Genomic DNA, 12,020 nt, shown 5'->3' on the forward strand with positions numbered 1-12,020 from the left:
AAAACTACAAGCATTGCTACAAAAACAACAAAGAACATGAGAAGCGAAAGACCTGCCTGTGATCCAGTGGGTTTGCCGTATAAACGCATTTGCTGCTCCCTGACAGTACCGTGAATCAAAGAAAGGAATATGGAAGGAATATGACAGTAAATGTAGGACAGGCACAGCTTCTTTTACACTTTCCAAGTCTTTCCTGCTTCCTATTTTAAGGGACAGATGAGCATTGATTTTGTGACAAGTGAATCAAGCCCTGCTTTAATGGGATAGGTGCATTTGCAGTTCTCTCAGCTAATTGCTCAAGGCCAAGGCAGCTCAGGTCATGCTGCTTGTACCACCTAAACAGTGCACGTCTGACAGCCGTGCATTTTTTTAAACAAAACAGTCCCAGTTGGAGTAAAGGCTTGTGGTGCAGGAAGTCCTGACCAGTTCAGAGGTTTATTGTAATGCCATAAGTCAGAAAAAAACATCCTGGTTGGAGTCAGGAGGCTGCTGCCTGCGAGGGACCAAATTATTTGGCAGGCAATTTATTTTTAAGCATTCTCTGGTCCACTGGTTATACAGAATGGATGAAGGACCAAAAAACACTCAAAGAATAGGTGGGGCCTAACCTGCTGTGTGTGCGTGCGTGTGTGCGTGCGTGTGTGCGTGCGTGCGTGTGTGTGTGCACGCTTTCTAATATTGATTATTTAGTAGAACAGCAAACATCAGTATGAAAGAAGAATACAAACACCACGACTGGTGAGCATGTGGCCCTACGATGCCTTGGCGTCCTATCTGAGGTGTACCCCACGTTTCGCCCATAGCCAGCTGGGATAGAATCCAGCAGAACCGTAACCCACAAAGAAGATATGAGGAGACGATTGTGATCATGGATGAATGGATGAATGACTGATAAACAATAAACATTCTCTGACACCATCTATCTTCATTGGAGATCAATGCTGTGTTGATATGACGTGCAGTTCAATTCAAAACAATATTGATGAAACTTACAGTACATTTTTTTCAGTCTACTCTTTGTAATACACACTTTTTGGTGTCTTAAGTTCCATTAATGGTCCCTTAATGTACAGAAATGAGTACATTTGGTCTGTGAGTGACTGTACTTCTTTCTGTTCTTTTGATGCTGGAGACTGTGAACATATAAAGTGTAATTGTAATATAAAATAAAAAGTGGCTAAAGCTACAGTATCGATGTTCTCTATAGTGGAGTGAGGATTGAGGATGAAGAAAAACTTTCTTCTTTCTTGTTATTTACTAGCCTTGCTTGATTTGTAGCTACACAACCAAGTTTAGTGTGAAATTGCTCCGTTTGATCCGAGTCTGTAAATTGACCGAAAACATACCTGATACAGATACATCATTTATATTCTCAAAGTAAGTTTCCTGAAGAATTTGCTTTCAATGATTATTTCACTGAATTCCACCCTCATCTATTTTGTCAGCAGTACAAATGTGGCCTCAAAAGTAAAACTTGTTCACTTTTAGCTCATTAATACAAAAAGGAACAATGGTTCTGACATGACATGTTTACTGGAGGCAGGCAGTTAACTGGCTGGAAGGAAAACAAAATGGTTAAAAAAAATTGGTGAGGCAAGTCCTAGTGACAAGTGTGATAAATGGGCAGATGAATGAATAGATAAACAGAGCACAAAAAATGAGAAATGGATTTTTTTCTTCTTATTTTAATTTAAAAACAAAGAATCGTCTGTCATCTTTTGTAATAAGGTTTCCAGAGCGTGCCATAAAAATGTAAAAATGTACCCAACGGTGTCCTTTGCCATCTCCCTCGGGCTCTGAGTCGGAGAATCAAGCACCCACATCACATCCCCACAGCACTGACAGAAAACGGTGAATCAGTGTTGTGAGTGCCACTCCATCACAGGGGACTGCTGCTACTCATGTCAGTAGTTCTCTCTGCGTTGCTAAAAATAAGATGTTAAAGCCATTGGGGGGAAAAAAAACTCTGCCTCCCATCTCACTTTGCTAAGTCGTCTCAACAGGGAGACTGAGATACCATCTATCCCATCAGCTTTGGTGCAACTCTGTACTATCCCATGAACGCTCGGGAGGAGACTGTCAGAATCTGAAAAACTTGTGTTACACTATGAAATCATTACCTCTGTAGAACTTCACATCCGTGAAGGTGGTGTGCAAAAGTTGCAACTTTTTTTTATGAAGATAAAAAAAAATAAAAACAAAATCTAAATATTTCATGGTGGCCCCAACGGCAGGAATTTGTAAACCAAACTGAAAAAGCACAAAGAGACTCTCATGAATACAGATGGTGAATAAAACAATAGCTTCAACTCTCTTTCATAGATAAAAGCATTTCTCAGGCTATCTAAGGGCAATCTGTGGTTGCAAATAAACTTGATTTTGATTTTTTCCAGACTTACCATATCAGGGAAGCCTGAGCAGACTGTTGCTGTGGTTCAAAGCAACAGTTGCCACCAGTCTGTCTGCACCCCTTAGTCAACACGGTGAAGGACGTGAGCTAAAAAGGAAACTACCTCTGCTTCTTGACATCATTCCTCTAATGTGTCCTCCGTAGCCCCATTACAGTCCATTAAATTCAAGCTTGTCAGATCAAAAAGGCTTACTCTGCCTCACCCTCTCACACATACTCATCACAACCCCCCGCAAGGAAGCCAGGCCAGGTCTTTAATTTTCAGTGAGAAGAAGAAAGCTGACATTTTAAGAAAAGTGTCAGCTCTGCACACGAACACTGTCCGGTGTGCTCAGAGTAGAATATGCTATTTAAAAGCTTTTGATGTGCTTTTATTTGATCTGGACTGCTGAAGTTTTATTTTGAAGCTTATGCAGATGCACAAATACTCACGAGTACATTAAAAGACCTGTAGGCAGACTGGGGGGTGTCTTGCTGCAGGTTGCTTCACAGAGACTGTACCGATTCAAATGAATAGTATAAATACTGTATTATCCACATGTTTTCAAGGTTTCAGTGACACATGTGTTTTCTTCACTCCTTTTCATTCTTTACTCAGCCACATACGTATGTAAGATTAGATGCCCTTTAGTTGGTAAGTGACTCTGATTTGACCCAAGCACAGATCAGACTTTTCTTATGATGCAACTGAAAAATGTCAATAAGGGTCAGGTCCAATCCTATGAGAAAGAACCCTGTAACCCAGATGAATATAAATACTAACAATGACGAAATGAATCTCCTATAAATATTTAACTGTTGAACATAATGATTCGTGTGTCATCTTGACACGCCTTAAAGATGAGATCAGTGGAAAGTTTGATTGCTTTTAATGTTTCCGTGATTCTTTTTCACCGACTGATCTGAGTTATTGTCAAACAACGAGGCTCTCGAAATTCATCCCTTGGATTTTTTTAAAGTAGATATGGCATCAAGCTGAAGGGTTGAATGAAAAAACAAGTTTTAAAATGCACATTGATCACTGATTATCATTACTGCATTTAAACTTATTACAATAAGCCACACCACCTATGTGGTAACTGAATGCTGCCAATTATAAATATAACTGTGTTCTATAGGTACAGACTTTATAAACCTTCTTATCTGTCCCAGAATAAACAGGGAGAAAACAACTCTTCCATATTCTCACATTAAAAATGTGAGAGGACTCTCCTCTCCTCACCAGCCTTTCAGAAAAACATCATTAATGTGATGACAGTTTGAGTTGAGGCACCAGCATGGTTTTAAGATTCAATCACTCAAAAATTAATCTCAGGTATTTCTCCAGGTTTTTAAATCGATGTGTGCTTAGCTTGAAGTTATATGTTGTGAATGTGACTGAATTTCTGAAAGTGCAACAGGGCTTCTCGTGTTTATTTACAAATGCAGTAGCATGTACCGAAAGCTGTGTGTGAATCCGACACAACTCGCAGATGGTTGCAGGGATTTTCGTAAAATTAACTGCAAACTATAAATGTTGAGAAAAGACTGAACATCACAATAATAACTTTAATCATAAAACACATTTCAAAAAGTGAAAGTGTATCATACAGTACAATAAAATAATTCACTGAAAATCTAAACAATATAAAAGTAAATAAAGATAAATACCCTTTGTATATCTCAGTTCATGACAAAATCAAACAGTTCATATTTTTCATTGAGCTCAATTAATTTAATTCAAAGCAGCTAAAATAAGTTTGATTTGCTGATTACCCACTGTCGCTTATCATCTGACTACTGTGCCATTCAGTAGTCGGTAGTGGATGCATTTTAGCATCTGTCAGGTCATTGTTACGATTTTCTGTCTTTGTGCTTTTGTTTGGATTCACTTTCACTGCTTTTGTCTCAGTTTCCTGTTGCAGCAGGGAGTAGAGAAGCTCTTTATACCCAAACACACTAAATTAAACTGAACAAAAAATTAAACACACTATCAATCTGGGACTTTTCAACAGATCAACTTGGCAACGAGAAGAAAGACAAGCTAACAGGAGAGTAAAATTGTAACCTGTGTGGTCAGATAGCTGACCCCAGATGAATACTAAATTTGCTCTATGCATGCTAGATGTATAAACATGCAAACGCTAACACTTTAGCCACATCAACTTGAAAGGTGATAATACTACAAATTCCTAGAACTGTTTTAGATACAGTATGTATTTCATGAGTTGTTTATTTTAATAGGAGAAATCCACAATTTTCAAGGTAAAGGTGGTTTCCATTTCAGTCAGAAAATGAGGAAGAAAGTCAGTATTACATAAAGTCAGTATTACATAAAAAATCTTTAAATAATTACCTCGTCCTTGAGCGTCTTTGCCTGAGTCACATCAGATACACTTTCAACAGCACTGGTAGTTGAATAGAATGAGGACAACATCCTGTTCCCACTCCATGGATTTTATTGGGTCACACCTAATAAAAAGCAACAGAAACTACATCCTGTGATGTGGGTTTAATTGGTCTGAAGACATAATGATGATGCAAAAACAGTTCTCATCTGGATGAACCAATTAATCAGCTAGAATAAAATGCCAGAGCTGGGAATAAATAGCTTGTTCTTTGCTCATGACTATTTCTGAACGTAGAAATAGTCATTCCTCACAATGCAAAAGAAAACTACATGTTTAACGTGTTATATGCGCTCTCTCTTTCTCTCTCTCTCTCTCTCTCTCACACACACACGCACATGCACACACACACACACACACACACACACGCACGCACACACACATACACACACACACACACACACACATCAAGGCCACAGAAGAATGACACAAAGTAATAAATGGTGGTGATAGTCCAGGGACAGCAGAGCTTTTATAATCCTGTGCATGAATGAATGCGGTTAATGAGGCAGAATTTACATTAATAATACAGACGCTGCCAACAGGAGCGTCCCAAAATTCTTTGACGGGGTGGGGGTGGACACAGTGGTCATACTTTGAGGGAATTATTTTAAAATTTCACCTAACCAGCTTTTGCAGCTCGGTAATTTGTTACTTTAGAGTTTTAAGGATTTTTATGAGTTATTTGTGCTGTTATTCTCATGAAACCGACATTCCCTTATTTATTCACTTCTACAGTACCTTTATAGACAGTGAACTGTTTCCTGTCTGCTTCACGAAAATTTCTAAGGGACATTTATTCACTTTAAAAATCCATTTGCACAATAAGTTTAATTTAGAGGGTAAAATCTGGTGCTCTTTTGAACTGTAAACATACTTTTTAGGAGTTTTATTGAAGCTCTGTCTGTTTCAAAGAAAATATATTCTGAGGGTGTTTGGACAGTTTTGTTTGGTGGTGCTCTGATTCTTTACACTAATTCTCTAATACTTTATTTGTGTATGTTTCACATTGATAAGTGTCACATGTTCCATGTGTTCTCTCCCTGAATAAACATTGTCCTGTATTTTACCTGGTATACTTGGAATGGACAGGTATCATTGCCAGATGTATTCATTTTTATTTTCTTTGCTGTTTGGTTTATTTATATTTTGGAGTGGGTACTTGTGTAAGAGGGTAAACATATGTGTATTAATATTTAAATCAATTTTAATGTGTATTACCAAAAGACACATTTTACTTGAGAAAGATTTGATTTCATGCTGTTAAAGATCAGCTATAACTACTATCCAGCCATACTCTCCTTTATATAATTGCTGATCTACATGTCTACCAGTGACATGCGGTGAGGTTCATGGCTGGTGAGGCATTGATCTCATCATAATTAGATTTACAAACGTATGAATCTACAGCTTAGCTCATTCACCACTTATTATCAACAGTGAGTGGGTTATTTTTAAAGTCTCATGGCAGAATTATTTACACGCACAAACTGTAACACGCAAATAAGCACATTTGATTAAAAAATACGTTGTTATGTTGTTGCTTAAATTTTTGTTTATATGTTACGTTTACTTATTAATGAAGTCCATGCGCCGCTCCTTCTGAACAAAAGCAGCGAAAAAAATATATATACTAAGGCAAGGCGAGCGGAAAACAAATGAATGGCTGTAGTTTGCTGTCACTTCTTCTACGGCCGAGGAAGAATCCTTGGGATCACTAGCGCCCCCTACCGATGAGGCACCGAGCATCGGGCCTCACGTAGTGCCTTGTCCCAGCGGTTTCAGGACCGCTCAACTCAAGAAATATGTTACACACATGCAGTTGTTGGCAAAAAAAACCTGTACATTATATACACAATCTAAATTATGGAAATTTACTTCAGAGAGCAACCATTTTAATATTTTATTAGCGACATATAGAGAGATAGTATTACGGTCTCACTGTATAGCATATCAGCACAGCTAGACGAGCCATTGCACAATCCATGGTGAGGCTCTGCTGGCTGGTGCCTCGCCGCAAGTCTCTTCTCAGTATGTCAGCGGTAAATGTGAAAATTCAGCGATTTTGAGTAAAAATAACCTATAATTGGTGATGTCGTGCCTCACCTGCCTCCCCTGACCGCACGTCACTGATGTCTACATATACTGTATGTCTACTTGTTGTTATTGACCATATATTATTGTGTAGGACATCATTTCTGTCACACGTTCCTGATGCTCTCCGTGGATCTGTGGGCTTTGACTTCATCAAAGGAAGCCTGAAAATGCAGTAAGAAGAGCTCCAGCTCCCCCCTCCAGGTTCAATAGATAGGATGTCACTGCTGCCAAACAAAGCCCCACTGGCTGCCAATACACACAACCTGGTGCCCAGTTCCACTTTAATTATACTGATCAGAGTCACTGTGTGTGAATTCCATCATAACATTTTAATGAAACAACGGCCGCCTTATCTGGGGCAGGCGTTTTACGGAGCTTTTAATTAGTCACTTTGACCATGTGAAAACATCAACCAATACGGATGTATGTGGCGCTGTTCCAAGGAAGATGCAATGAGGATTGGATGTTTTGGAATTAACTTATGTGTAATTTAAATGGTGCTGCTCTGTGTAGAAGTAAGGAGGGCTGCTGCTAACACACTGACCCAAAACACATCTTAACACGATCACCTCATTTCCACAAAAAACTGTTTGAAGTCATAACAGCTAACTCTGTAACGCATGGTAGAATAAAGTGCACTATCGCCGGGGTGTCATACAGACGGTTTGTTCTGCCTCTTTATCCTTGTCGACTGCTGCTTCATGTTACATCATCTGAATGCAAACACATGCCAACATAATATTCAGAATTATGTCCGCGCCGTGATTCAATATTATTCCTTCAAGGTGAAACTTCCTCTCAACACGTAGATTTTTATTACCTTGAACGCCCCCCCATCTTGCTTTTTATTTTCCTTTGAAAATGTGATTTGAAGTGATCGAGTCACACCTACACGCACTGACATTCATTGTTACAAATGCATTAAAATATAAATACAGCATATTTGCTTTGCAGGCATCAAGCAGTGCAGCCTTCTAGCTGGAGCTTCAGAATCTCATTCACTTGTTCCCTATATCCCAGCTGGCAGACAGAAAAAACAAAAACAAAAGATAATTGAAATTATGTCAATAAACAATTTTGATATTTGCAGAAAGGGTGTTTATCGTATTCACCACTGCTGTATTTCAGCGATAAATATTGTGGATTTTGGCCAGTGTGATGTGTGTGTGCTATTGGAGGCTGTGACGAGGCCTATACCTCTGAAATAATTGCTTTTTCCTGCATATGCATGAAGCTTCTGGGCAGAAAGAAAAGAGCTAATTTAATACTTGTTTTAAAACATCCAGATCTGCACACAGCTTCTGGTGGTTTTTGAGGAGAACAGGACTTAAAGACTAGTTTGTCGAGCTGTAAAAGCAACATTCATCTTGTTTTCAGAAAAGGCAAGACTATACGGCAGCATTATTATCGTATTCTCACAATAATATTTTTGCTAAGATTGCAGGAACTATAGGAGGAGGAATCTTGGATGCAAGTAAATTACATTCTTAGTCCTGTTTCACTACTAAAGCTTAAAGGTAGGAGAATAAAAATAATGAAATTATTTAAATAAATTAGTTTCATGCATGTCAAAAGAGTGGTTAAGAGAAGTTGTTGGCTGAGGTAATCAGCTCTGCTTGACCAAACCTACACACAACTAGTCACGAAACATTGACAAACCCACATGGCTCAGTCTCTTCAGCTGCATCCTCCACAAGATTGATGTCATTAAGGATTAGACAGGATGACAGATACGTCAATATTTATGAGGCCATTCTCAACAGCCTGATGGATTCACATTTATCCTGAAACAAGCAACATTGGCCCAAAAGACTAATCTGACAGCTCTTTGTCACTGAAAGATGGAAACTATGATCTGTCAGATTTGGTGTATTTTCAGTGAACATAGCAGATTCATTTGATAATTTTTGACTTCCATTTATTCATCTGTTCATTTTATGTTTTGATTGTGGCCAGTTTATTCATGCCAACTGTGCAATAAATAAATAAATACTTATAAATGTTTAAAGAAGACTCCTTGGCCGAAAAAATTGAAATAAATACTCCATCAACCCTATCCCATTGTCGGCTTTGATACAGAAAAGAGGATGTTAACTGTCTTGTTCTCCGAGTCTGTGCTCTGCTCTTGGGTTGTGTTGGACTGGATTATATTAAAATATGTTTAGTATTAGTCTGCTGACAATTAAATAAATTCAAGGTGAGTAAAATATTAGAAGGCTTCTCTGAAAGAGTTTTCCACATATTTAAATGTTAGTTTTACCACATCACATCTTGACTATTTGGTAGTGAAGGTTCGAGTAACTTTATTTTGTAAGGCTGATAACTGCGTCTCACCCTCCAGAACAAGGTGCCTGAGTGGAATTCTGTTTGTGGTGTGATACTGTAATTTTAAACAGCAGTGTGTCTTTTCAGAAACAGCTCCTGGGTTACTGGGTTTACCAACAGACCTCAGTGTGAACTGTTTTTTTTTTTGTTTTTTGCTCTCTCCTAAAAGAGAATATGACACTTTACACACAAACAAAGGAAGATTGTGTATAGCATCTCTAAATCATCCTTGAGGCAAGACTGTACACTACTGGAAATGTAACAACACGTTTTTTTCCATTTACAAATAAAAAAGTTGAATTCATACTTTATAAAATCGTACTGCAGCTCAGTCTAATGCACTCAGGGGCCTCGTATATGGCCCATAGCTTTTGGTAGTGAATGTTATTCCTTTTATACGGGTTTGTATTGGCGCTGATATAGAAATAAAATTCCTGAGAATTTACTGATTTTATGACTTTATGTCTGTTGAATGATTTGTTTACTGTGTCACAGAAATATTTCTCTAATTTTATCACAGAAAAAAAAAAGAAAAAACACAGCATAACGCACATGGACCAAAGTTTTCTGCTTATGATTCTCATGTTTTGTTTTTTTTACAATATATAGGAATGTATTATTAATAAAATGAATAGTTTCTTAATGCTATTAATAGTCTGACTAGGCCAATACAACTAATCCAGCAAGCACTATACTGTACTACTACCCAAGAACTGGTCAATCAATACAGAGTACTGTCCTTATTGACAAATGTTCTCCCTCTATGTTGTGGTGTAGCCCTCAGGCAGCAAACCCATTCTTGGTCCTCACACCACAACTTTATATATTTTGAAGTTTTGTTTGGGTCATCCACGTTGGGCTAAATGAGTGCAAAAAATAATCAACTTGACTTGCTGTAGGTTGGTTGAAGACGTTTCACTTTTCATCCAAAAGGATGACAATTGTTATTGTCTTGGTGGTTTTAGTTGTTTGTTGTTTTCTGCGCCAAAAGGATAAGAAGTATCTGGACTCTCTACCAGGCAGTTACAACTGAAAAAGACTCCTGGATAAGAGGTAAAAGATCTTCAACCAACCTAGACCGAGTCCAGTTGATTCTTTATGACGCTTCTTAATTGTGGATTGGTGTAGTTCTTTCAGGAAAGCCTAACTGGACACAGTACAAAATAAAAACAAAAAAAACCCTTGTTCTTATTGAAATCAATTTGTTGAAAAAGTATAAGGATATGTATGATTAAATGAATACCCATATTGGATTGAGTAGCAATAGTAATTATTTCAATTTATCTAATAAATTAGTTGCATTTTGTTTGGTCATCATCAAACAGTTGTAGTTCAACCAGAAATGGATCCAACATTTTACAGGCAGAGAGAAATACATTAAAGGACAGTTTCACTGTCAGGGGTCAGTCAGTAAAGTGTGTGTGTGTGTGTGTGCGTGCGTGCGTGCGTGCGTGTGTATAAGAGAGAGTGTGTACCAAATCAGTTTCTTTATTTTGATTTTAACAATGTGCCATCGATGTACCTCAATGTTTATGATTCGTTTTTGTTCAAATGAAACTTAGTCATTTGTATAAATTGCTCATTAGAGTTTCATTCCATTTATCATGGAAAACCCTGGCATTTTAGTACATTGTTGCCCTGAGGCAATAAACCAATAGCTGGGGAGGGGTCAAGGGAGGGGCACATTTTATTATTGCTATATTATCAGGGTCCATCAAGCTCCCAAAAACTCGAGTGAAATATTGTTTCCCTGCTAAAATATAAATTCGTGCCATAGAGGTTACTGTTCCTGCTGTGATGTGGCAGCAGATATGCTGTCGATCAGAGTCAGACTGTCTAATCTGATATCTGATCTGAAGTCAGCGTTTACTACCGCCCTTCTCAAATTTAATAGTAGCGCATGAGCCACCGTTCAAGTTCAAATCATTTTCACCATTTAAATACTGCATGGGCGACAACTGGTCTTTACAAGTCCACAATCTGTGCCTGAACCAAGCAACAAATGTTTCATAGATGACTCAGAACGTTCTATGTTTGAAAGACGGAACAAAGATTGATCCTGCACTGAAAAATGTTAGGCCAGACCTGACAAAATGAAGATTCTGATCAAATTTCAAGTTTCAAGATCAAGTTTCTTCCTGTGAAATTATCAGTCTAAAAAATTCATTTATGTAGTATTTATTGTGTCTTCACTAATTAAATGTTGGTAGAATTCTCTCCTGTGTCTGGCCATGGTGATGTAATCCATTCTCCTTGGCAGGAAAGTAAAAACCATCCAGGTTTTCTGTTATTCTTGTCTTGCTGATTGAAACAGCATGACTAATCCATTTGTTGTGTCAGATTAAGACTCCAATTGCTGTCATGGTGAAAATGGTATAACTCATTTACAGAATAGTCTTTGCAGTTGTTTTTGTTGCCTCAAGCATAATTAAGAAGACTGACTGTTCAGCTCCTTGAACAAAACAGTTACTGTTTATTTCCATGGCTTCCAGCATGAGCATTGCTAACTCCTCTCAACCCTAGCCTCCAGATCCAGTCCACAGAACACAAGTCAGATCTTATAGAGGGCACATCTGTTTCTATATGGAGTCATGAAGGCCATAATATAACAATATATAAACAGTAGACTATAAAAAACTGTGCACAAGCAACAATTCAGAGGATATGAATGAGCAGGAAAATGTATACATGCAGTACAACACATTTCTGATGCTAAAGATAATGTTAATGAGCCAATATTCAAAGTCAACAGAAGTTGACGGAACAACACAAGGCTTCAGTCGGCCAGAATCAAGAAACAT

Source organism: Antennarius striatus, chromosome 6 (genome assembly GCF_040054535.1).
Source record: "Antennarius striatus isolate MH-2024 chromosome 6, ASM4005453v1, whole genome shotgun sequence".
NCBI lineage: Eukaryota > Metazoa > Chordata > Actinopteri > Lophiiformes > Antennariidae > Antennarius > Antennarius striatus.